Source organism: Musca autumnalis, unplaced genomic scaffold (assembly GCF_047663935.1).
Source record: "Musca autumnalis isolate F117 unplaced genomic scaffold, ASM4766393v1 scaffold_4, whole genome shotgun sequence".
NCBI classification, from domain to species: Eukaryota; Metazoa; Arthropoda; class Insecta; order Diptera; family Muscidae; genus Musca; species Musca autumnalis.
This window is the reverse complement of record NW_027411977.1, coordinates 48065097-48091987: the sequence shown is the minus strand read 5'-3', so window position 1 is coordinate 48091987 and position 26891 is coordinate 48065097. Positions and strand designations below refer to the sequence as shown.

Below are 26891 nucleotides of genomic sequence, written 5' to 3'. Positions count from 1 at the left end.
TTCGAAGACGTGGTTGGACAACTGAATTACGACTCACATGTCGGCGGTCTCATAACATAGAATGTTCCAGTGGACGCTACTGCTCCATCTCGAAATGAGAATGAGCAGTATCCTATACCTTAAAATTTTTTTTTGTATCCATCATTAAGTTCTCCTCTAAAGACTACCTGTAGATTATCTAAAAAACTGCTTTGTACTCGTAGGCTTCCTTCGTTTAAAAAACTCCAATCTGTGGAGTAAAGTTACTTTATAACAACTCCATATTTTCCATAAAGATGATTTTTTGTAGTTTATGAAAAACACTTGGTGTTCTGCATATCTATTAAGGTGTAATATAGGCAAAATTTGTATTTCTATAAAAACGTAGATGATCCATCAAGAAATTAAAACCGACTTCAACGTTCGTTTATTATTTCGTAAAAATTTGTCAACCGCAAAAGCTTCTGCTTAATATTTCAATGTTATAAGATCTAATCAATGCGAACGTTCTATTGATTAGTTGAACTTTATTGTGGTTATCTGTTAAGGTATTGTTTGGGATTTAATAACCAGTATTTTGAATTGATTGCTGAATTCTCCTTCAAAAAATGTTAAAAGAGATTTGTGGATTATATTAACTAAACAACAAATCTCTTCAAAAAAAAAAAAATAATACATATTCATTATTAGTAACATCTCTCTTTATTAAACTTTGTTTGAAGAGTTTCTCTTTATTCAGCATTTTTTGTTTAACCCATAACAGGTTTACTGGTTGCATATATCCACTTGGTTTTACGATTTTAACAGCAAAAAACAGAGTTTCTTTAACTACCCATGAGGAACATTTTAGGTGTTGACTTTGTATTTTAGGTACGACTTTGGCTGTCTTAATCTAAATAATCTCAGCCTGTGACTGTACAATAAAACAATATCAGGATTGGTGGACCTAAATGTGATATGAACATATCTGTAACTTTAAAAATGAGTAACATCTTCGTAGATGATTAAAAAAGAACTTTGAAAGTTTCCAGCGTAAATTGTAAGGAGTTGGAGTTGGTCTAACTATTCCACTGAAAGAACCAATCAACACAGTTTTCGCAAACAAAAACAAACATTTGATTATCAATTCAAAGTTGGTTAGTTATCAATCCAAAGCTAGTTAGTTAGTTAACTAGTGTTTAGTTAGTTTGTTAGTTAGTTAGTTAATAAATTAGTTAGTTAATTAGTTAGTTAGCTCGTTAGTTTGTTAGTTAGTTAGTTAGCTCGTTTGTTAGTTAGTTAATTAGTTAGTTAGTTAGCTCGTTTGTTAGCTAGTAAGTTAGTTAGTTAGCTCGTTAGTTAGTTAGTTAGTTAGTCTGTTAATTTGTTAGTTAGTTAATTAGTTGGTTAGTTAGTTGGTTAGTTAGTTGGTTAGTTAGTTATCAATCCAAAGCTAGTTAGTTAGTTAACTAGTGTTTAGTTAGTTAGTTTGTTAATTAGTTAGTTAGTTAGTTAGTTTTTTAGCTCATTAGTTAATTAGTCAGTTAGCTCGTTAACTAGTTATTTAGTTACTTAGTTAGTTAGATAAATAGATAGTCAGTTTGTTTGTTAGCTCGTTAGTTAGTTAGGTCGTTAGTTAATTAGTTAGTTATTTAGTTAGTTAGTTAGTTCCTCGGGGGAGCCTGTAACCCCTAGAGGACGCGTCCCCAGGTGGCGGATAGGGGAATGCTTCCCAGATATGGGTGGTAAGGGGGAAATCAAATACCTCTCGCGGACCAACAGGTAGCGGTGTCTGTTTCCACAGTGGGCGGCTGCAAACAGCGTCTGTACTCTAAGAAGAGCGGCTGAAACGAAGACGGTAAACTTTAAACCCATCAGAAGATAAGGGGAAAACACTGATGTATTTATCCCTTGAAAACCATATAACAATGAATGCAGAACAAAACACACGGCCCTCAATCTCCGGTAACTCGAGGGTGCTAAGAATCCCCGGAGGTAAAACCAAAAAGACACTTAATATTGGTACATGGAATATCCGAAGTTTATATGAAGCAGGTAAACTAAACAATACAATAGCTGAAATGGACAGACTCAATGTGGACATACTAGGAGTGTGTGAAACTTGGTGGCCAAACTCTGGAGATTTTATATCTCAAAATGCCAAAATATACTTTTCAGGTAACTCGGATAGAAATCATCGGAATGGAGTTGGCATTATAGTGAAAGAACATATAGCCAAAAGTGTCATCGGATTCATTCCAAAATCTGACAGAACTATGATAATAAAAATATCAGCAAATCCAGTCAACGTTAATATAATTCAAGTCTATGCACCTACAGCAGACAAAAGTAATGACGAGATTGAAACCTTCTACACTGAAGTCGAAGAACTAATTAAAATAACAAAACCGCATGAAATAACCATAATCCAAGGCGATTTCAATGCAAAGGTAGGAAGCGATATAGTTGCAGGAGTAAAAGGAAGATATGGTCTAGGAGACAGAAATGAAAGAGGTGATAGACTCATCGAATTTTGTCAGGAATTTAAAATGAAAATTACCAATACCTTGTTCACCCTACCGCCAAGAAGGTTATATACTTGGAAATCCCCCCAAGATAGAGTCGGCAATGTGATAAGAAATCAAATAGATTTCATACTTATAAACAGGCGACATTGCTCATCTGTAAGAAAGGTCACAACATACCCTAGCACAGATGTACCATCTGATCACAATCTTCTGATGGCAAAAATCCACATAAAACTAGCACGTCAATCAAAGAAAACACGAAATCGAAAAATTGACATCGGAAAACTCGGAAATCCTATAATAAGTTCTGGCGTTTCTTCTCAAGACAACACAGAGTTAATCAATATCAACAGGAATGACGTGGAAAATATATGGAACAGTGTGAAGACCACAATCAATTCAATTGCACGTAACACGCTTGGAAACTACACAAAACCAAAAAGTAAAAGCTGGATGACTGAAGATATACTTCAACTGATGGATGAGCGTAGAAAATACAAAAATAGTAACTACGAGATGTATTGGGAAATCAACAGGGAAATTCAAAGGGAAGTGCGTATAGCCAAAAACAACCATCTTAACAGTCAATGCCAAGAAATTGAACGACTGATGACACTGCACGACGACTTTCAGTTACACAAGAAAATGAAAGAAGCAGCCGGCATATACAGAAATAATAATTCATCAGTCCTTTACAATAACAATAATGAACCCGTTTTTGAAACCGCTGAGAAGAAAAACATCTGGAAAGAATATATTCAAAACTTATTCAATGATCCTACTAGATCTGATTATGACTACCGGATATCACAGCAAATGACAGGCGAGGCAATAACAAACAACGAAGTTGAAGATGCAATAAAATCCCTCCGAGAACGAAAAGCCACGGGTCCTGATGAAATACCTGCCGAAATACTAAAAATGATAAATGATAACAATATTGATCTGTTAACGAAACTATTTAACTATATTTATGACACCGGAAAATACCCAGAGGATTGGCTGAAGTCCACATTTATAACCATTCCAAAGAAATCTCACCCCAAAAGATGCAACGACTACCGACTTATTAGCTTGATGATTCTGAAAATTATACATAGACGGATATACGAAAAATGCGAACAAGAAATGGGCGAAACACAATTTGGTTTTAAAGAAGCAAAAGGAACCAAAGAAGCACTGTTCTGCGTACAAGTGTTGGTCCAAAAATGTAGAAGTGTCCATAAAGACGTTTTTATGTGCTTCATCGACTACGAGAAGGCATTTGACACCGTACAAGATGACAAGCTCATTGATATTTTGGCGTCAATTGGAATAGGAGGAAAAGAAATTAGATGCATTAAAAGTCTGTATTGGCACCAAACCGCACATGTTAATATCAGCGGAGAAATGACGGAAGAAATAAGGAGTAAGACAGGGTTGTACTCTGTCCCCACTACTGTTTAATATATACTTGGAAAAAATATTCAAAGAAGCAATAAATAACGCTAAAGAAGGAATCCTCATAAATAATGCTTATATAAACAATATCAGATACGCTGACGATACTACACTAATAGCAGACAGCCTAACAGGTTTACAAAATCTTGTGTAGTGAAAAATATGGATTAAAATTAAACATCAAGAAAACTAAATATATGATAATAAGCAGAAAAAACAATTACAAAAACATGAATATAATAATTCACAACACTCCACTCGAGAGAGTGTCGAGCTTCAAATATCTCGGGTTCTCAATAAATGATCAGTGGGATAACTCCAAAGAAATTAAATGCCGGATAGAAATGGCAAGAGACGCCTTTCACAAATATAGAAAAGTTTTGACAAGTCATGATATTAACATCACAACAAAGACAAGGTTCATAAAAGCCTACATATGGCCAGTACTGTTATACGCAACGGAAGTATGGACTATAAAAGCAGTAGACGTCAAGCGATTAGAAGCATTCGAAATGTGGATATATCGGAGAATTCTTAAAATCCCATGGATAGCTCACGTGCCAAATGACGAGGTCCTACGCAGATTAAACAGAACAAGAGAACTCTTCAATCATATAACAAGTAAGAAAAGCGTTAAGTTCGGTCGGGCCGAACTTTTTATACCCTCCACCACAAATTTCAGCCATTTCGGTGGATTAATGTGGCCACAACCTTCAAAATACCGAAATTCGGAAGGTACCGTTATATGGGGGCTACATGATGGCGTGGACCTATACCTACAAATTTCTGGGGGAAAGTTTTATACGTCTAAAGAAGACTAAATACCAAATTTCAGCCATATCGGTGTGATAATGAGGCTAAAACGTTCAAAATATCGAAAATCGGGAGAAATTGTATTATGGGGGCTATATCAACACGTGGACCTATATAAACATTTTATGGTAGAAATGTTTCTTAGCCTCTGGAAACACAAAATACAAAGTTACAACCGATTCTTTGGTCAAATGGGTCTAATACATTCAAAATATATTAAAATGACGCGTACTTTATATGGGGCCTTATATGGGGGCTATACCAAAACGTGGACCTATATAACCCAACTTTGGTAGGAATAATTTTTGGCCTCTGGAGACAAAAAGTACCAAATTACAGCCAATTCGGTGGTAAAATGGCCAAATATCTTAAAAATTCCTTAAAACGACGACGCGTCACGCGTCATTTTGTATGGGGGCTATACGAAAGCGTGGACCTACATAGCCCGCTTTCAATACCAAAAGTCCTACGTAAATTTAACATATTTTCCCAAAATTTCATCAACCTACGTCAATCCGTTCGGACGCTAGAGTGATTTCCACAGACGGACAGACGGACGGACATGGCTATATCGATGTAGAATTGCACGCTGATCAAGAATATATATACTTTGTGGGGTCTACAATGATTATTTCGAGCAGTTACAAACGTAGTGACAAACTTAATATACCCCCATCCTATGGTGGAGGGTATAAAAAGGAGAAAAATTGCATATCTTGGGCATATAATGCGAAACTCAAAATACCACATTCTACAATCAATTCTACAAGCCAGTATAGAAGGAAAGCGTAGCAGAGGAAGACAAGAGATGTCCTGGCTCCAAAATATTCAACAATGGACAGAATTCCGAAATGCAGAAAATTTAATAAGTGTCGCAAGAAATAGAGAATTATTTTCTTATTTTGTCAATGATATATAAAATACTAGCAAAGTGCCCGCTACTTCGTATGCGTTAAATATACAAAACAAATAAACAATATATAATATAGAATGGTGGAAACATTTTGTGTACTAATACGTACCACTTTTGTTCGATTTTCGTCACGCCTACACATCAAGAGCAATCCACATTTTTTGAAATAGTTTAATTGAGGTTTTCAGCGCAAATACGGCCTAACCCAACAACCGCCATCCTCATTTCCAGCACTATCTGTTCCCCCAGAACCAATTATAGAACTATTTAGTAGTTTACATGTAAATAGATAAATACGAACCTCCTCCTATTATTTCAAAATTCCCTTTACACAATACCAAATCCTTATTTACAACTTTTCGTATATTTATGGCACATATTTCTTAAATCGGACGTTATAAGCAAATGGTAACAGTAATCTTAATTCCAAATCTCATGAATCCAGATCTATCCGTTCATCCAATACAAAATTGTACCATACATGGAACCATTTCGTACCCCTAAGTGTACCTAATTCCACATATTACGATTCGAGCGCTATAATTTCACCCAAATTCTAATTGTACAAAATGTAGTACTTTTTGTAAGCATAAGTACGCATTTCCAAAACTAAGTACGCATTTCCAAAACTAACCCCAGCAGTAATATTAACTCCAAAATTCAAGATTCTAGCTCTAATCGTTCGCTCAAATCCAAGTTGTACCAAATATAGTACCGTTTAGTACTTTTCGTACATATAAGTACGAATTACCAAAACTTTCTCAATCCTACACCCCAACAGTAATCTTAATTCCAAACTTCAAGATTCCAGCTCTAGCCGTTCGCTCAAATCCAAATTGAACCAAATTTAGTACTTTTCGTACTCATAAGTACGAATTTCCAAAACTACTTCCATATCTCAATCCTACACTCCAACAGTAATATTAATTCCAAATTTCTTGATTCTAGCTCTACCCGTTCGCTCAAATCCAAGTTGTACCAAATTTAGTACCGTTTAATAGTTTTCGTACATATAAGTACGAATTTCTAAAAATTCTTCAATCCTACACCCCAACAGTAATCTTAATTCCAAACTTCAAGATTCCAGCTCTAGCCTTTCGCTCAAATCCAAATTGTACCAAATTTAGTACTTTTCGTACTCATAAGTACGAATTTCAAAAACTACTTCCATATCTCAATCCTACACTCCAACAGTAATCTTAATTCCAAATTTCTTGATTCCAACTCTATCCGTTCGCTCAAATCCAAATTGTACCAAATTTAGTACTATTTAGTACTTTTCCTACCCATAACTAAAAATTTCCAAAATTTTATCAATCCTACAATTCAACAGGTATTTTAATTCCAAACTTGAGGATGGCAGCTACATCAGATCACCGAAATCCAAATTGTACCAAATTTAGTACCATTTAGTACTTTTCGTACCCATAAGTACAAATTTTCAAAACTACCTCAGTGCTATGTTGAAACAATAAGCTTAATTCCGAATTTCAGGATTCCAGATATATCCGATAACTCAAATCCAAATTTGGTACCATTTAGTACTATTCGTATCCATAGTATGAATTTCTAAAACTACCTCTATCAACACTCCAACATCAATTTTAATTCCGAATTTCACGATTCCAAATGTATCCGTTCGCTCAAATCCAAATTGTACCAAATTTAGTACTATTTAGTACTTTTCCTACCCATAACTACAAATTTCCAAAACTTTATCAATCCTACACTCCAACAGTACTCCTTATTCCAAATCTCGGGTTTCCAGCTATATCCGTTCCAAATTTGGTACCATTTAGTACTTTCGTTCCCATGAGTACGAATTTCTAGAACTACCTCAATCCTACAAGCCAACAGTAATCTTAATTCCAAAATTAAGGATTACAGCTGCATCCAATCACCGTAATCCAAATTGTGCCAAATTCGATACCATTTAGTACTTTTCGTATCCAAAGTACGAATTTCCAAACCTTCCTCTTTCAACACTCCAACAGTAATCGTAACTCCGAATTTCAGGATTCCAAATGTATCCGATCACATAAATTACAATTTGGTACCATTTAGTACTTATCGCACCCATAACTAAAAATATCAAAAACTTCATCAATCCTACTTACCAACATTAATCCTTATTCCGAATCTCGGGATTCCAGCTATATCTGTTCACCCAAATCCAAATTGTACCAGATTTGGTACCATTTAGTACTTTTCGTACACATACATAAGTACAAATTTTCAAAGCTACCTCAGTGCTATGTTCAAACAATAAGCTTAATTCCGAATTTCAGAATTCCAGATACATCCGATAACTCAAATCCAAATTTGGTACCATTTAGTACTATTCATATCCATAGTACGAATTTCTAAACCTACCTCTATCAACACTCCAATATCAATTTTAATTCCGAATTTCACGATTCCAAATGTATCCTATCACTGAAATCCAAATTGTACCAAATTTAGTACTATTTAGTACTTTTCCTACCCATTACTACAAATTTCCAAAACTTTATCAATCCTACACTCCAATAGTACTCCTTATTCCAAATCTCGGAATTTCAGCTATATACGTTCACCCAAATCCAAATTGTACCAAATTTGGTACTATTTAGTACTATTCGTACCCAAGAGTACGAATATCCACAACTACCTCAATCCTACACGCCAACAGTAATCTTAATTCCAAATTTCAGAATTACAGCTGCATCAGATTACCGTAATCCAAATTGTACCAAATTTAGTACCATTTAGTACTATTCGTACACATGAGTACACATTTTCAAAACCACCTCCTTATATCAACTCATCTTCTAAACCTTGATTTTCATTCCAAATTTCAAGAGTTTAGATCTATCCGTTCACGTAATACCAAATAGTACTAAATTTAGTAACTTTTAGTACTTTTCGTACACTTATAGTTCGAATTTCCAAAAACCATTTGGTACACCTTTCTAACTCTCCATCAGTGAACCTCATTCCAAATTTCAGAATTCTAGCTCTACGCGTTTGCCTAATACAAAGGGTACCATATTTAGTACCTTTTAGTACTTTTAGTACAGTTCTAGTTCGAATTTCCAAAAATCCAGCCTTATCCGACACCTTCGGACCAAGAGTGACCCTCACCCAAAATTTCAAGATTCTAGCTTTAGCCGTTTAGTCTGGGCGTTGATTATCAGTCAGTCAGTCAGTCAGTGAGTCAGTGAGTCATCATTACTGAACTCTTTTATAAGTATAGATTATACATGAAATGTAATATGGTCGCTAACATTCGAATATCGAATATGCAATAAAGAAGAAGAAGTTAGTTAGTTATTTAGTTAGTAAGTTAGTTTGTTAGTTAGTTTGTTAGTTACTTTTTTAGTTAGCTATTTAGGTAGTTTGTTAGTTAGTTGGTTAGTTAGATAGTTAGTTAGTTAGTTAGTTAGTTGAGCCAAAACTACTCCGGTTCTTCATCCGCCAGTGATGGACCTAGGACCGCATTCACAAAATAGTTGCTGTTCTCTCTCTCACTCTACACCCGAGTAAGTATTGCAACAAGTGTTCTGAATAGTTAGCTCGTTAGTTAGTTAATTAGTTATTTAGTTATTTATTTAGTTAGTTAGTTAGTTAGTTAGTTAGTTAGTTGGTTAGTTAGTTAGTTGAGCAAAAACTACTCCGGTTCTTCATCCGCCAGTGATGGACCTAGGACCGCATTCACAAAATAGTTGCTGTTCTCTCTCTCACTCTACACCCGAGTAAGTATTGCAACAAGTGTTCTGAATAGTTAGCTCGTTAGTTAGTTAATTAGTTATTTAGTTATTTATTTAGTTAGTTAGTTAGTTAGTTGGTTAGTTAGTTAGTTGAGCAAAAACTACTCCGGTTCTTCATCCGCCAGTGATGGACCTAGGACCGCATTCACAAAATAGTTGCTGTTCTCTCTCTCACTCTACACCCGAGTAAGTATTGCAACAAGTGTTCTGAATAGTTAGCTCGTTAGTTAGTTAATTAGTTATTTATTTAGTTAGTTAGTTAGTTAGTTAGTTAGTTAGTTAGTTAGTTAGTTAGTTAGTTAGTTAGTTAGTTAGTTAGTTAGTTAGTTAGTTAGTTAGTTATTTAGTTAGTTAGTTAGTTGGTTAGTTAGTTAGTTGAGCAAAAACTACTCCGGTTCTTCATCCGCCAGGGATGGACCTAGGACCGCATTCACAAAATAGTTGCTGTTCTCTCTCTCACTCTACACCCGAGTAAGTATTGCACCAAGTGTTCTGAATAGTTAGCTCGTTAGTTAGTTAATTAGTTATTTATTTAGTTAGTTAGTTAGTTAGTTAGTTAGTTAGTTAGTTAGTTAGTTAGTTAGTTAGTTAGTTAGTTAGTTAGTTAGTTAGTTAGTTAGTTAGTTAGTTAGTTAGTTAGTTACTTAGTTAGTTGGTTAGTTAGTTAGTTGAGCAAAAACTACTCCGGTTCTTCATCCGCCAGTGATGGACCTAGGACCGCATTCACAAAATAGTTGAGTATTGCAACAAGTGTTCTGAATAGCGGCGGCACCTTAGTGTGTATATGTCTGTGTTTATATCGTTCCCATTAGTCATGTTAGTTAGTGCTGGCAGGGTTTGTAGAGCTTCTGGGTCATTATCTCATGTTGTACGGACTTGATTCGTACAAATTTGAACCGCCGATATACATAGGTACCGCAAGAACAATCAAAACGACCTGAGACATATTTGTATACCTCACGATTGTGAACAAATTGGGTGGTCTGAAATACTTAATTTTTGTATGGGGGAAGTACCCGAGAGTGTGGTCCGATATGGCTTATCTAAGAACTTGGACGAAATAGGTTAACCAATTAAAGAGTTATGGTGTGCACGACAGACAGAGCAGAATCGTCTGCAAATTCTCTGAAACGGATTTCGTCCAAACATACTTGGGATCCAAAACCTTTATTGCTAGAGGAACATTTCGTATCAACATGCCAACATCGCCGGCCTTAAGTCTGAGAATAAAAAAGGCCAATGGAATTTATACTAAAATATACATAGAAGTATTCAGTGGATAAGTAAGATCTACAAAACAAAATTTAATATACTTCTACGACTTTTGAAGCAGTAACTTTTTACTAATCTGTATCTGTAAGTCCTACTCTCCGGCTGTCAATAACAGCCTAATCCTTACAAATAAGTTTTTATTTTTTCCGTCTGGCACTTGCCTTCTTACACATGTATGTACTTTAGGGTTATGTCTTTTTGACATTTTTTCATCCTGTAAGAAGAATGAATGAATATTTGCCTACTAATGACTAAATTAACGTTTATTCTATTTAAGTATTAAAAAAGTAACATACAAACCACTTTGAAAAAATTCAAAAAAATACTATGAAATTAATTTTTTTTAATTATTTCCCGTTGACCTTTTGCCTATAATTAACTATAAAAAGTTTTGTTCCATTTAAATATTGAAAAAAAAATGTCACGCACAAATCACTTCTAATTGATATGATATATGAAGTAAAATTATATCTATATATATAAAAGAGTAGTGAGGTGAGTGACTGACTGACTGATTCATCAGCGCCCAGACGAAACCGCTGAAGCTAGAAAGTTGAAATTTTGGGTGTAGGTTGCTGTTGGTGTGTAGGAGTGAGATAAGGCTGGGTTTTTGGAAATTCGACCTAGAAGTGTACGAAAAGTACTAAAAGGTACTAAATATGGTACCCTTTGTATTAGGCAAACGGTAAGAGCTAGAATTCTGAAATTTGGAATGAGGGTAACTGATGGAGGGCTAGAAAGATGTACCAAAGGGTTTTTGGAAATTCGAACTACAAGGGTACGAAAAGTACTAAATGGTACTAAATTTAGTACAATTTTGATTTGGGTGAACGAATTGAGCTGGAATAATGACATTTGGAACGAGGGTCACTGATGAAGAGTAACAATGAAAGGTTTTTGTAAATTCGAACTATAAGGGTACGAAAAGTACTAAATGGTACTAAATTTAGTACAACTCGGATTTGGGTGAACGGATTGAGCTAGAATCCTGAAATTTGAAATTAGGGTCACTAGTGGAGAGTAACAAAGAAACGTTTTTGGAAATTCGAACCATAAGTGCACGAAAAGTACTAAATGGTACTAAATTTAGTGCAATTCGGATTTGGGTGAACGGATAGAGCTGGAATCCTGAAATTTGGAATGAGGATCTCTGATGAAGAGTAAAAATGAAAGGTTTTTGGAAATTCGAATTACAAGGGTACGAAAAGTACTAAATGGTACTAAATTTAGTACAATTTGGATTTGGGTGAACGGATTGAGCTGGAATCCTGAAATTGGTAATTAGGGTCACTGATGGAGAGTAGCAAAGAAAGGTTTTTAGAAATTCGAACCATAAGTGCACGAAAAGTACTAAATGGTACTAAATTTAGTGCAATTCGGATTTGGGTGAACGGATAGAGCTGGAATCCTGAAATTTGGAATGAGGATCTCTGATGAAGAGTAAAAATGAAAGGTTTTTGGAAATTCGAATTACAAGGGTACGAAAAGTACTAAATGGTACTAAATTTAGTACAATTCGGATTTGGGTGAACGGATAGAGCTGGAATCCTGAAATTTGGAATGAGGATCACTGATGAAGAGTAAAAATGAAAGGTTTTTGGAATTCGAACTATAAGTATACGAAAAGTAATAAATGGTACTAAATTTAGTACAATTTGGGTTTGGGTGAACGAATAGAGCTGGAATCCTGAAATTTGGAATGAAGGTCACTGATGAAGAGTAAAAAAGAAAGGTTTTTGTAAATTCGAACTATAAGGGTATGAAAAGTACTAAATGGTACTAAATTTAGTACAATTTGGATTTGGGTGAACGGATAGAGCTGGAATACAGGCATTTGGAATGAGGGTCACTGATGAAGAGTAAAAATGAAATGTTTTTGGAAATTCGAACTGTAAGGGTACGAAAAGTATTAAATGGTACTAAATTTAGTACAATTTTGATTTTGATTGGACTGGAATGCAGACATTTGGAATGATAGTCACTGATGAAGAGTAACAATGAAAGGTTTTTGTAAATTCGAACTATAAGGGTACGAAAAGTACTAAATGGTACTAAATTTAGCACAATTTGGATTTGGGTGAACGGATGGCACTAGAATCCTGAAATTTGAAATCAGGGTCACTGGTGGAGAGTAACAAAGAAAGGTTTTTGGAAACTTGAACTACAAGTGCACGGAAAGTTCTAAATGGTACTAAATTTAGTACAATTTGGATTTGGGTGAACGGATGGAGCTGGAATCCTGAAATTTGTAATGAGGGTCACTGATGGAGAGTAAAAAAGAAAGGTTTTTAGAAATTTGAACTATAAGTGCACGAAAAGTACTAAATGGTACTAAATTTAGTACAATTTGGATTTGGGTGAACGAATGGAGCTGGAATCCTGAAATTTGGAATGAAGGTCACTGATGGAGAGTAAAAAAGAAATGTTTTTGAAATTCGAACTATAATATACGAAAAGTAATAAATGGTACTAAATTTAGTACAATTTGGGTTTGGGTGAACGAATAGAGCTGGAATCCTGAAATTTGGAATGAAGGTCACTGATGGAGAGTAAAAAAGAAAGGTTTTTGGAAATTCGAATTACAAGGGTACGAAAAGTACTAAATGGTACTAAATTTAGTACAATTCGGATTTGGGTGGAAATTGGAAATTCGAATTAAAAGTATACGAAAAATACTAAATGGTACTACATATAGTACAATTTGGATATGGGTTAACGAATAGGGCCGGAATCCTGAAATTTGGAATGGGGGTCACTGATGAAGAGTAAGAAAGATGTACCAAAGGTCGAAAAGTCCTAAATGGTACTAAGTTTAGTATGATTTGGATTTGAAGAGCTGAAGAGCTGAATTCGCTATAATGTGTATTTGCGTGAACAGATTATTGTTAGAGTGTAGGATTGAGGTAGTTTTGGAAATTCGTACTTATGGAAAAGTGCTAAATGGAACTACATTGGAAATCGTGTACGAAAAGTGCTAAATGGTACAAAATTTGATACCTTTTGGTATTTGCTATATGGTATAGAATTTTGTACAATTTGTGATTTTGTAAAGGGTAGAACTGGAATTTTGAAATTCGGTATTAGATTAGCAATTGGTGTTTAGAGTGGAGGTAGGGAGGGGGTTTTGAAAATTCGTACTTATTTATACAAAAACTACTAAATAGGGGACTATTTAGGGGTTTCAGGGGAACTGGAAAAGTGAATTGGGGTTAGGATATATGTTGAATATAAGGAAGTAATTTTTAAAACGTTTACCTATGTGTACGATAAGTTGGGTAACATGTTGGTACCAAAACCATTTTAAATAGTTAAGGTACTAAATTTGGTGTTGGGTGTAGGAACAAAACTGGGATTATATAATTTGGAAATACGCTATTTTTAAAAAAAATACGAAATGGAATAATATTTGTTATGAAGATCGCTCTAAAATTTGAGACAAAGTTCTGAGTTTGAAAAATTGTACTGAATATTGTTCCATTGATTTGATGTTAACGCCAAGGCGTTTCTAAATAATGTACTGAAATTAAGTAGTCAAACGTGAAGTATATTTTCAAAAAATGTTTTTTGTTCTGACCGCTTTGGTATGTAAATTTGAAAACGTGGTCCAATGCCACAATTTTGTTAACTAGAAGGTATTTACCCCCTGATATTAAAAAATCCTAAATTGAAATGCCTTCAAAAATTTTTCTGTTATATACGGTTGATATACCCGTGCACATTAAGTACAATTTTTTGTAAAGAAATTTTCTAACCTTTCATGCCACAAATTCCGAATTTCGGTTGGAAAATGTGCAGAAGATTTTCAAAATACTCTAGATCTTCAAAATATCTCCTCTAATAAACGTGGATTGAAGGTCCAAATTTAAAGAAAATTGGACAATATACATTTGTTCTTCTTTTAAAATACACTTAGTCGAGAGGTACCGTTATATGGGGATATAACGAAAACGTGGATTTTTATAGCCATTTTGAATGCCGAAAATTTAACGGACCTACTCGGGATCTGGGCGAAACCGCTAAAGCTAGAACCTTGAATTGTGAATGTGCGTGATTGTTGTTGTGAAGGGGTGAGATAAAGTTAAGTGTTTGGAAATTCGTACTGGAAGGGAATGCTGTGTTAGTGAAGGGGTAAAACCAGAAGTCAAATCTGAAATTTGCAATATGATACGTAGTTTTGGAAATTCGCAATAAAAAATATGGTAGCTGTGTAGGGATGCGATACGGCAGATTTTTTGTTTTTTAAATTCTGACTACAATCGAAAAAATATTGGTAATAAAAATAGGTCTTAGTACAACAGAATCTCCAGTATTCACCATTCCCGTATTAAATATTGTTTATATATATTTCGTTTCCTTTCCGCATACGAAGTAGCGGGCATTTGCTAGTCTATATATATATATATATAAAGTAGAAAAATGTTTGTACGTTTGTTTGTTTATTTGTTTGAAGTTTATGGATTCAAAAACCGCTAAACCGATCTTCCTCAAATTTTCAGAGTATATTACTACATGGCCTGAAAGTAACATAGGCTATAAAATGTTTTGAAATTCCGCGTTGATCCGGAGATATAGCATCAGAATCGGAGGTACCTCCAAAAAGTTAGATGTTGTATGCAAATATCTATAGAATGGTATCTTTTACCATCTCCAAATTTTAGATGTGTGAATGAATTTGGTCTAGAAATACATTTGCCAAGTTATATTGAAATCGGTTCAGATTTGGATATAGCTTCCATATATATTTTCGGCCGATTTTAGGTATTTGGTGCACTAAACACGCTGTATGTCTCTGATTTCAATGAAATTTGGAATGTGTGACGGAATTCGGTATAGAAATTAGTTTGAAAAATTATATCCAAATCGGTTCAGATTTGGATATAGCTCCCATATATATTTTCGTCCGTTTTCATGTATATGTATACCCGATTTTAATGAAATTTGGAAGAAAATTGGCCTACAAACAAATGTGTCAAATTATATTATACCTTAGTCGGGGTAGCGAAGCGCACTGGGTTCAGCTAGTATGATATAAAATGATATACACTAGCGGTCATCTGAATAGGTTTGAATTTTTTTCTTTTTATATGTTAAGTTATCTTCTGATGTGTTCGTATTACAGATCCATACTATTTAGTTTTTGAGAGTCCTATCCTATGCCAACATTCCCAAGAAAAAACTTGACGGTGTTGCCATATTTTCGAAAAATATCCCAATTATAATAAAAAATGTACAAAAAAGTGTCCAATTTTTGCGGTCATCAGAATAGGTTTGAATCAAATAAAATTTAAAAATTGTACTACCCATGCAAATATTGCGCAATTTTTTGGTTTAGTTTAGTAAAATGGAACATTCTGATAAATTCTACAACAAATTTGACCCGCTTTATTAGGAACGTGGGTTCAATTCTCAACATGGAAAAGTTACCGAGAACTTTCATATAAAATCAAGAAATATTCAAACCAAAACGTTTTATAAACTTGCTTTAAATGACTTTTTGATTTCGTAAGATCTTTTCTGAGCTTCGAAAATTATCTGAAAGCAAATACCAAGTGTAACCATATTATTAGGATCTATAAATTAGAAAGGCTATTGAAAATAGTTGGTATTTTAGTTAAAGTTTCATTTTTTAACTATCCTTGCAGTACAAATTTAAGTATTATCATGGTCACAAATCCACCATAGTGGACCACATGTATCATTAATGTTCGAAAATTGGTCTGGAAGAATGTTTCTTCGACGACAATAAAGAAGAAAATTGTAATTCAAATTTAACTCAAAGGGGCATGATATCGCCGACTTTTATAGTGCTGTAATACCTATATAGTCAGGTCAAAAAGTTTTTTCTGTTCACAAGTCATAAAACAAACACGAATAAGTACAAAAGAATGGACTACTGAAGTTATACAGCACTATAAAAGTCGGCGATATCATGCCCCTTTGAGTTAAATTTGAATGAAAATTTTTTTCTTTATTGTCGTCGAAGAAACATTCTTCCAGACCAATTTTCGAACATTAATGATACATGTGGTCCACTATGGTGGATTTGTGACCATGATAATACTTAAATTTGTACTGCAAGGATAGTTAAAAAATGAAACTTGAACTAAAATACCAACTATTTTCAATGGCCTTTCTAATTTATCGATCCTAATAATATGGTTACACTTGGTATTTGCTTTGAGATAATTTTCGAAGCTCAGAAAAGATCTTACGAAATCAAAAAGTCATTTAAAGCAAGTTTATAAAACGTTTTGGTTTGAATATTTCTTGATTTTATATGAAAGTTCTCGGTAACTTTTCCATGTTGAGAATTGAACCCACGTTCCTAATAAAGCCGGTCAAATTTGTTGTAGAATTTATCAGAATGTTCCATTTTACTAAACTAAACCAAAAAATTGCGCAATATTTGCATGGGTAGTACAATTTTTAAATTTTATTTGATTCAAACCTATTCTGATGACCGCAAAAATTGGACACTTTTTTGTACATTTTTTATTATAATTGGGATATTTTCCGAAAATATGGCAACACCGTCAAGTTTTTTCTTGGGAATGTTGGCATAGGATAGGACTCTCAAAAACTAAATAGTATGGATCTGTAATACGAACACATCAGAAGATAACTTAACATATAAAAAGAAAAAAATTCAAACCTATTCAGATGACCGCTAGTGTATACATATGTATAGATATGATGGTACGTTTAGTGAGAAACAAAAGGTTATGTCATTTTGGTTATGTCGTGTGGCTACAAAGCTTTTTTTCAGTTATATATCTTTTATTTTTGTGATTAAAAGGCAAAATTTCATTCATCCGTGCTATAGGAAATCATTTTTAGAAAAAATGTCGAAAAGTCATAACCCTATTACACATATGATCACCCACTGTGTTCATTTAAATATTGTTTTCAATACTTTTGCTAAGTTGTAACTTCATTCCAATAAGACTGGCATACATACATATGCATGTACATAACTTTATTTGAATGATGTGAAGATTTCACAACTTGTCTGTTATAATGAAGATTATTGAACATTATTGCAAAGTAGATTACTTGGCTAATATCGGAATGCAGCCAATTGTAAATAATCTGGTTTTGTATTTGATGGCACCAGCACCAAATTAAACAACACCACTGATACGAAAATATGGGTTAAGACGTGCATTGCAGATTAAATTTTAATTAATGAATTGACTTTGAGATCTCTGAGATTTGCAGATCGTCAACTATAAACATGTGTATATTTGAACAAACAAGCACTAAGGAGGTAATTGAACAATTGACCTGAATTTATTTATAGTCTCAAATGAACGTAATCAAATTAAACCCCCTCTTAATTATAACTGATATTTATGTGCAAACCTAATTTCTTCCGATAGTGTATGCTTACTAACTGCAAGTGGCGAATCTGCTAATTAGACACCACCTTTCAAGTTTGTTGCTTAAATCTTTTAATTTTAAACAAACATAACTGTGGGAATAGTAACTACGGGGCGATAAAACTACTCAGAGGCAGTGACATCATTGTCAATTTGTCTTTTGTCTAAAAATGAAAGCGATTAAAATATAGTTTCAATAATTAGTAGACGAAAAATAAAATTCAATAAGCATAACAAATTCTAACATGAATATTTATAACCTCTTATGGATATTAAGTGAGGGTAAAAATTGACTGTGGTTGTTAGGACTAAATAAATTAGACAAAAATACTTGAACAGTTTAAGGATGTTCATAGAATTAGTACAAGTGAGGTAAAGGTCACCAACGACACACTACACTATTTAATGATACCAGTATCGAATTCGAATTATATGTACATATGGTTATGTCTAGAAATATTTGCCATGTTCAAGAATCTGCAAGAATCTACTATTATTAATGAGTGTATTAAACCCACAACAATTTATTAAACACACCAACTAAAATTAGATCTGGATATGCCAACCCACATAATACGAGAGCCACAAAACATAAGCGTGCACCTAGTCGTTTTTTTTTTTTGCATAACATGTTTGTCGTCTACTTTTTCACATATTTCAATAATGACTTTAAATATAAAATATTGACAATTAAATTGATAAATTTAATATGAGAGTTAATAAACTAAAGGGTGATCCATTTAGAGGTTCCTACTTTCTTTAAAAAAAAAAAAAAAAAAAAAAAAAAACACAGAAATCAAATTGAATGGGGAATGTTTATTATCATTTGAAAGAACATTCGATGACATTTATTTTTTGCAGATTATGTGTAACAAATATTGACCGAGGCTACGTCTCAGACGGTCCATCCGTTGAGTCCAATTTTCGATGACTCGTACGAGCATTTCGACTGGTAACTGGCGAATGGCATGTCCGATGTTTTCCCCCAAGACCGGAATCGAAGCGGCTTTATCCGCATACAATTTTTTGACTTTACATATTTCCACAGGAAAAGGTCAAACGGCGTGATATGAGACGATCTTTGTGGCCAATCGACTGGCCCAAAACGTGCTCACCGAAGTGTTCAAGTGTTCAATAAATCCATTGATTGATGCGATGTGTGGGAAGTGTCGCCGTTTTGTTGAAACCAAATGTCGCCGAGATTACGAGCTTCAATTTCAGGCATCAAATAGTCGGTTATCATGGCGCAATAACGATCGCCATTGACGATGAAGTCCTAACCGGCATCATTTTGAAGAAATAGGGTCCGACGATACCACCGATCCACAAACCGTTATTTTTTTTCTGATGAAGTGGCAGCTCTCGAATCTCTATAAGTTGCTCTTCTTCCCAAATGTGGAAATTTTGCATATAAAGCCAGAAATGTGCCTCATCACAGAACAAAATTAGGCTCGAAACACACTCCCCACATAACGCCAATTTTCGTAATAATTTTGAACGATTTGTAAACGTTGTAGAGGCGTAAGATTTTCCATGATAAAATGTCAAACAGTACTAAACAAAAATAACATGAACACATGATACGACTCACGCGTGATCTGTCAAAAAAAGGCTGTTGAAAAAAGTACCTCTTGTTGGATCACCCGTTATTATTTCAATTAGAACATTTGAGAAAGAAACAGAAACTTTTGTCAGTTATCCATCTGGTTTAAAGATAGAGATGGATATTTGAAAATTCTTAGTGGAAAGTTTGGACAAGGTAATCAACATTTTACCATTTGGAAGTAGAAATTTGGAAATGGTGGTCGCAGATGGTCTGTAAGAAATACGCCACAAAGTTTCTCAAAATTCGTTTTCCCTATCTTCTCATTCTAAAATGATGTAGAATAGAGCTGGATAATAATCGATGGTACTATCAATAGTATCGATTTTTAAAAAATTCAATATCGATAGATCGGTTTGTCTATTGATATTATCGAATTAAAAGCCCCTAACCTAAAATCTATTTAATTTAATAGAAATTACACGGCTTTCCGGATTTGTGGATGCGAGAAAGTAAGTCAGCAGTCACAGGTACACATTTTTCTGTAAAGTAAATTGTATTTTTGTGTATTTTTATTCAAAAAGTCAATCGTTTTTTCTCCTTAAATACCTGTGAAGTACTTGTAAAAAATTTCAACAAAGGCATTAATTAATGGTGATGACAAATTAACGATAATATCGACAGCTATCGATAATTTGAAATGTAATATTGACAATAGTTAACTTTGGGAATATCTATAGTTTCCAGCTCTAATGTAGAGGTTTTTATACCCTATACCCAACATTTTTCAACGATAAAAATGTGCCTCGTCGAAATGGCGTGTTTGGACGAAATCCGTTTCAGACAAATTTTGAGTAGATTTAACAATGTCCGTCTGTCTGCCTGTATGGTTAGCTCACGATAACTCTCAAACGGGTCAACCGATTTGATCCAACATTTGGGTCTCGCAAGATTTTTTGTCCAAACTTAGTTTAAGTTCACAAAACACAAACTTTTAGAAAAGTACAGTTTAATCCTTTTGATTTTTATGGTAGCAACTTGTATTCGATGTCCTATTATGACGGTGCAAGTTTTTTCAGGGGCAAGTCCATACTTCCTGATAAAATGGCCTGAAAGCTTTAAAACCCCGATTGGCACCATGTGTTGTAGATGGATCGCGTGGTAACTTTCGAACGGATAAACTGGTTCGATTCAAAATTTTGCAGTCGTAATCAAGTTCTAAGATGGACAATATCGGTACATTCCCCAAAACACTTTAAAACTTTTCACTAAAATGGGGCACACGATAACTCTCCAGGGCAGTAAACGATTTGGTCTACACTTTGCACATCATGAGATTTCTACGAGACATAGATCAGGTTATAATATGGACTATATATATCAAATTATTCGGATACCTCCCACACAAAATTTCGAAAAAGTGCAATTTAGGACCTCCTCTCGAATCGTGTTTATTTTTCTTACAACAGGTTGCACTCAAGGCCCCTATTACAGCATTTATGCTGACGAGGGTATATCAGGAATATTGTCAATTATTTCATATTCCATTTCAGAAAAAACGGATAATTTTTTTTTCGCGCTACATCAACGATTTTTGATATGTAGGATTAAGAAAAAAATTGTCAGTACGAATCTGGTCGCGAGCCAATTTTTGGTTGATGCGGACAAAATTTATGGCGCTTTTATTTCGCTTTTTAAGAAAGAAAATATTATAAAAACGCTAATTATTTTAATAAGCACAATTGTTACTAAAAAGTTCTCTCGATGTGACTTCAGCGAGTAGATTGCATAATACCTGCAAAATGTTACACAGAATTCGCGGAATGTACATAAAATTGATAAATTATTGAATATAAGTCAACTTTTTTCAAAATTAAGGCCAATTTAGTGGTCATAAAATTACATAAAAATTTGTTGTGGATCTAAACTTCACGGCAAATCAAATGAGACTACAATCGTACAGATTGGTGTTATAGTTTTGATGTTACAGCCAAAATAAGCACATATTTTGGTCAAAAAAGAATTTTTTATTTGACAAAATATTTTTTCACATGCATTATACAGTAGAAAATATTGGAAAAATCTATAGAAATATTTCCTTCGTTTTGCTTAAATCTCCCAATAAAATAGACGGATTTTGCTTTATTGACATTCATATTAAAGCTTTCCCATTAGGGAAGGTAATTGGGTTGAGGAGGATATATCTCAAAGCTTCTGAAATGGAAATAGAGGTCAAATAACCCATTTTAATTTATATGCATTTTAAAATACGTGTAAATCGCGTAATTATTAAAATCATTTTGTCCGCATGTGATTTTCATGTACAGCAAGCCCATATCTTTTAATTTATATATATTTTTCGAAATTTACATTGAAGGCTAAGATGTAGCATCGGCTGCATCCTAGCATTAAAAAACCTATAAAATATCTCTAATTTGCGCAAAGTGCATAAAATTTTTGTCCGCATCCGATTTCAGTGTTCACCATGAAAATCTATATCGATATATATCTATTTCAAGGCGAGCAATCAAGAACCTTGGATGTAGCATCACACACTATTTTTTGAGATAAAATGAATGTAGCTCCCTTATAAGTGAAGTTTTCAAATCTCTGTTTCCGCTAAAATGAAGATGCTGCACTAGTTTTTTCATTGCAGTGGAAACGATCCGCAGAAAACGCGATAAAATACGCGATATTTTCAAAAACAATTTTAGGTGATTTTTCTACTTTGGAATTTCTCGTAACTCGCGTTTTAGTAGATTGATTTTCACGAGGAATGATTTATTGGATCAGGAACGTAAAAAACTAAAATGTGCAATCAAGTACGAAGAAATCGAGTAACAATTGTTAAAATTAGGGCCGAAAAATATGATTTTTAGAAAAATGTTCGCGCAAAATTTTCGAATTTGGATGCAGATTTCTATGAAGCTGTACAGACTACATTCACAATATTCCTATCAAATAACTCAGAATCGCAAGTACTACAATCCTATATATGGTTTTTATAAAAACCTGTTTGCGGAATGAAATTAGAAGAAAATTTCAAAAAACACTGTAAATTTGGCTTCAAAATGTAAGCGTCATTTATTGGTAGACGCTGATGAAATTTTGAAAAGTTATACATTAGTGAGATTATCCTTATTTAGTTGGCTTCTACTTTTACTTTGACAGGAAAATCGTGAGAAGTGTGGTTTACTCACAAATCGAGAGAAAACAAAAAAAGACACGTTGGCTTCAACCCATTTTTACCCATTTTCTAACATAAATATAGCCACAGCTTCCACGCAAATTAACTTTTGAGGCCAATATTTTTTGCCACGTCCAAAAACATTTCATTTTATCCATAAACATTTAATTTGTATAATATACAATCACAAGTCGCGTGTTCTAAAAGGGTAAACCTTGGCTTCAGCTATGTTAAATTTTCAAAAATATTGGTGATATATAAAAATGGTGTAAGAAATGTATAGTAATTCATAAAATGAGAACGGCTAGACCGATTTCTGTAAAATTTTTGTCAGTTATTCGCATTTTCGAGGAGAAGGTCTTTACGGAAGAAAATTTTGGAAAATCCCTCTGGAAAAGTCGGAAAATTGGAAAAATCGAAAATTGAGTTTTTGTATGAAATTTTATTCCTTAATAGCGAGACGAAGTTCGCCGGGTCCGCTAGTTAAATATAAAATATTGGCCATAAATTGTAAATTTAATATGAATGTGAAAAAATTAATATTTCAGTTGGAATCATTTGTCAAATCTTTGAAAATTCTTACTGAAAGATTAGGAAAATGTTGCAAAAGACACTACAATGTTCACCCTTTGGAACTAGAAATTTGGAGATAATGGTTGCACATGGTTTGTAAGATATACGCCCCAGAGTTTTACAAAATTCGTTTTTTTTTTTGTTTTTTCTTTTTGTAAAACTCTTGGTCAATCCCACGTTCAGAGGAATCTTCGACCAAAAGCCGTCACTTCAAAAATTATGTGCTTGTGTTCGTGTATTTTTTTCACCATGGGAGCGGCAATTTATCCCGGAATGCCTGCTCCGAATTCTTTTGGTCCGTGACGGGATAGAGATGAACCCCGGGCCAGAGTGGATTTGTTCCGTTTGCCAGATCCGCATCCACTACCTGCCAGTTACACGCGGGATCACAGCGATAGGTATGTTGCTGCGCCAGAAAATCGCCCTGAGTGTCTTCGACTTTGTCGTCGCCGGAATACGACAGAAGCAGCATCTAACACAAGTTGTTGTTCAACGGCCCGGAAATGCATATCAGTGGAAGCCAGAATGCCGACTTGAGGACTGCAACAGAGTGCCTCCTCACGACACCAGTGGACCATCTTCATGAGGAGGCGTAGGTTTTACCCGTGCGTCAGCACAACAAGATGTTGTCGATGCAGTACCTGCTTGGGTGTTATCGCAGTGAACATCCCTGTCACGATTTAATGGACAGGCTTCCCCCGCCCAGGCACGCCAGGAGAGATCTTCATGATCACACGATCTTCATGATCACATGAACAAGTATACAACATCCCCAAATGAGGATACGACCAGAGGATTTTTTGAGGATTTTATTCACATTTTTCTAACGAATTGGTTGTAAATTGGAATTTTGTGTTCCCAGAAGATGGAAAGCTTACTCTCAAAAAAACTATCCAACAAGTAAAAAAGTATCAGTCGGCTTTGTTGACAGAGATATACCACCTTCAAAAAAACCGTATGTATTTATGGGGTTTTCAGAAATTTGGAAATATGACGGTTCCGACAAAATTATGGATTTGGTTTAAAGATCAAAAGTTTTGCGGGAAAGGTACCTAAAGAAATGAACTGACATAGTCCAATTTGGAAGTGAGTTTTATTTTTGGAGTCATTCTTCTCTATAAATATTGCGCCCACCAGCCATATCAGTTGGTCACCATATAATTTAGACCCACGAAAAACATATTATCGCTGTATACAGGGAAACTTGTAATACCTCCGGGAAAAATTTTCAAAGGGTCCTCGAATAGACCCTTAAACAAAAATGTTGAACATTTGTGTGGGTGGTACTCCAAGCAGTAGAATGATAGGTCCAACTTTTAAACATAAACTTAGTTTGGACACAATATTTCGAGATCCAAAGTTGGGACCAGCCACCACACTTGCCGGCCGTAGGAGTTGTTTTACAGCTTTCGAGTCATTTTCTCAAGAAGTGTCGACTTGCCACTCAATAAACGTGTACCATCATAATAGGGACCTTGAGTGCAACCGGTTGCAAGAAAAATCAGTACGATTCGAGAGGAGGTCCTAAACTGCACTTGTCTGAAATTTGTGTGCAGGAGGTACGCGAACGAGTTGTCATATATAGTCCATATTACAACCTGATCTATGTCCCATAGAAATATCACGGTGTGCAAAGAATGGACCAAATCGGTTACTGCCTTCGAGAGTTATCGTGCATACCACTTAAGCGAAAATCTTGAACTGTTGTGGGGGAGTTATCAAAAAGCAGTGGACCGATATGTCCCATTATATAACATTATTTAAGACTGCACAAAATATTACGACTATCAAATTTTGGATCGAAGTGGTTTATTCGTTAGAGAGTTATCTTGCGCTGCATCCACTACACATGGTGCCTCAGCGGTTTTTACAGTTTTAGGGCCATTTTATCAAGAAGTATGGACTTGCCCCTGAAAAAAACATATACCGTTTTGATGGGGGCAGCAAATGCAAGTTGGTACAACAAAAATCAATGCGATTCGAGATCAGGTTTTAAACTGAACTTTTCCGAAATTTTGTGTGTGAGGTACCCGAAGGAGTAGACCGATTGCGTCCATATTGGAACCTCATCTATGTCTGGTATAAATTTCACGATGTGTAAGTTATGGACAAGATCGGTTACTACCTTTAAAAGTTATAGTTCGCACAATTTTTCCGAACATTTTCGAACTATTGTGGGGGATGCGATATGGCGTACGCGTGGCTTTAAAGCTTGTTTTGAGTTATATATGTGCTTAAAGTGACTTCCAAAAAATGCCAAAAAAGTTAATATAAAAACTGTAAAAGCTGTTAGTGTGTGAGCCTTTTTTATCGAATCGCGTTATAATTAAATTTTATCTAATCTTAGGTAAAAGTTCATCAAAAAATGATACAGGAATGTGAGGTTGTAAAAAAGTCATAACCCTAAAAGTTGAAACTTGATGTAGCGAGTCAAAATATTGTGTACTTTTTATAAAAACAATGAAAGCTAAATTGGAAATACGGAAGAACTTATCAGCTAACATTCTGACCGAATCTCGTGGTTACCGAATTCGAAAAGAATTTTCTAAGGAAATTCTAAAAAAACTAGAGTTTGGCGATGAAATCGGTCCAAATTGGGAAGTAAATTCTTGGAAAATTCGGAGAAAATTTTAGATTTTCTGACAGATATCGGGCCGAATTCGGAAAAAATTCTGAAAAATTTAAATTCTTTGAAGAAAACTGGTTGGAATTCGGAGGGAATTTCTGGAAAAATTCAAAGAAAAATATAGATTTTCTGAAAAAAATAAGAAATGATTCTTGGGCGATGACGCCTTTGATGATATTGACACAACACCGAAAACAAACCCCACACCGAGACAATTTTCTTTTTATGCGCTATTTATGGAAGATTCTAATTTCAAATGTTTTAATGATTTTCCCTGATGTTATTACTATACCCTCAGCCTTTAGGCTAGAAAGTGTGTGCCTCATCGAAATAACGGTTTAAGAACCCATTTATGTTTGGACGAAATTAGTTTCAGACAATTTGAAGTCGATTTAGCCATGTCCGTCCGTCTGGCTGGTGCGGAAGATAACTCTCGAACGGATCAACCGATTCGAACCAAATATTGGGTATGGTAATATTTTGTTCAAACTTAGTTTAAGGTCGAAGATGGACCATATCAGTCCACTCTTACCGGTTCCTCCCTCACAAAAGTTCAAAATTTTCCTGTAAAATGGTGTGAATGATAATTCTCGAAGGTAGCAATTAATTTGGTCCAAACTTCGCACATCGTGTTATTCCCTCCAGATATCTATCGGCTTTGAATATGAACTATTCGGTTGAAGTGAAGTTTAAGAGCTCTCGGATAGTTCTGAATTTTTTTTCAGTAGGTTGTCCTTGCGGCTCCCTTTACGACAGTACACATTTTTTCTTGGGCAAGTCCATACTTCCTGAGATATTGGCCAAAAAGATCTAAGAAACCCACAGGACACCAACCAAAACGGTAAATCGGCAAGATAATTCTCGCAGGGAGTTTGTAATTGGTGCATACTTTTTTCCTTTTATTATTCCA

The 26891-nt window shown here is 34.6% G+C and overlaps 1 protein-coding gene across 2 annotated transcripts in view; it reads left to right on the top strand.

The window, feature by feature from the left end:
* Positions 1 to 26891, top strand: part of Cpr78Ca (Cuticular protein 78Ca) — a 99193-nt gene that overhangs the window by 57230 nt on the left and 15072 nt on the right. The window contains exon 1 of one of the 2 annotated variants that reach the window (XR_012412270.1): positions 1647 to 4547. The exons of the other annotated variant lie outside the window; for it this stretch is intronic. The gene's annotated coding sequence lies outside the window, so the exon portion shown is untranslated. Of the gene's footprint in view, positions 1 to 1646; positions 4548 to 26891 lie in introns of those variants that run through there. 2 annotated transcript variants of the gene reach the window in all.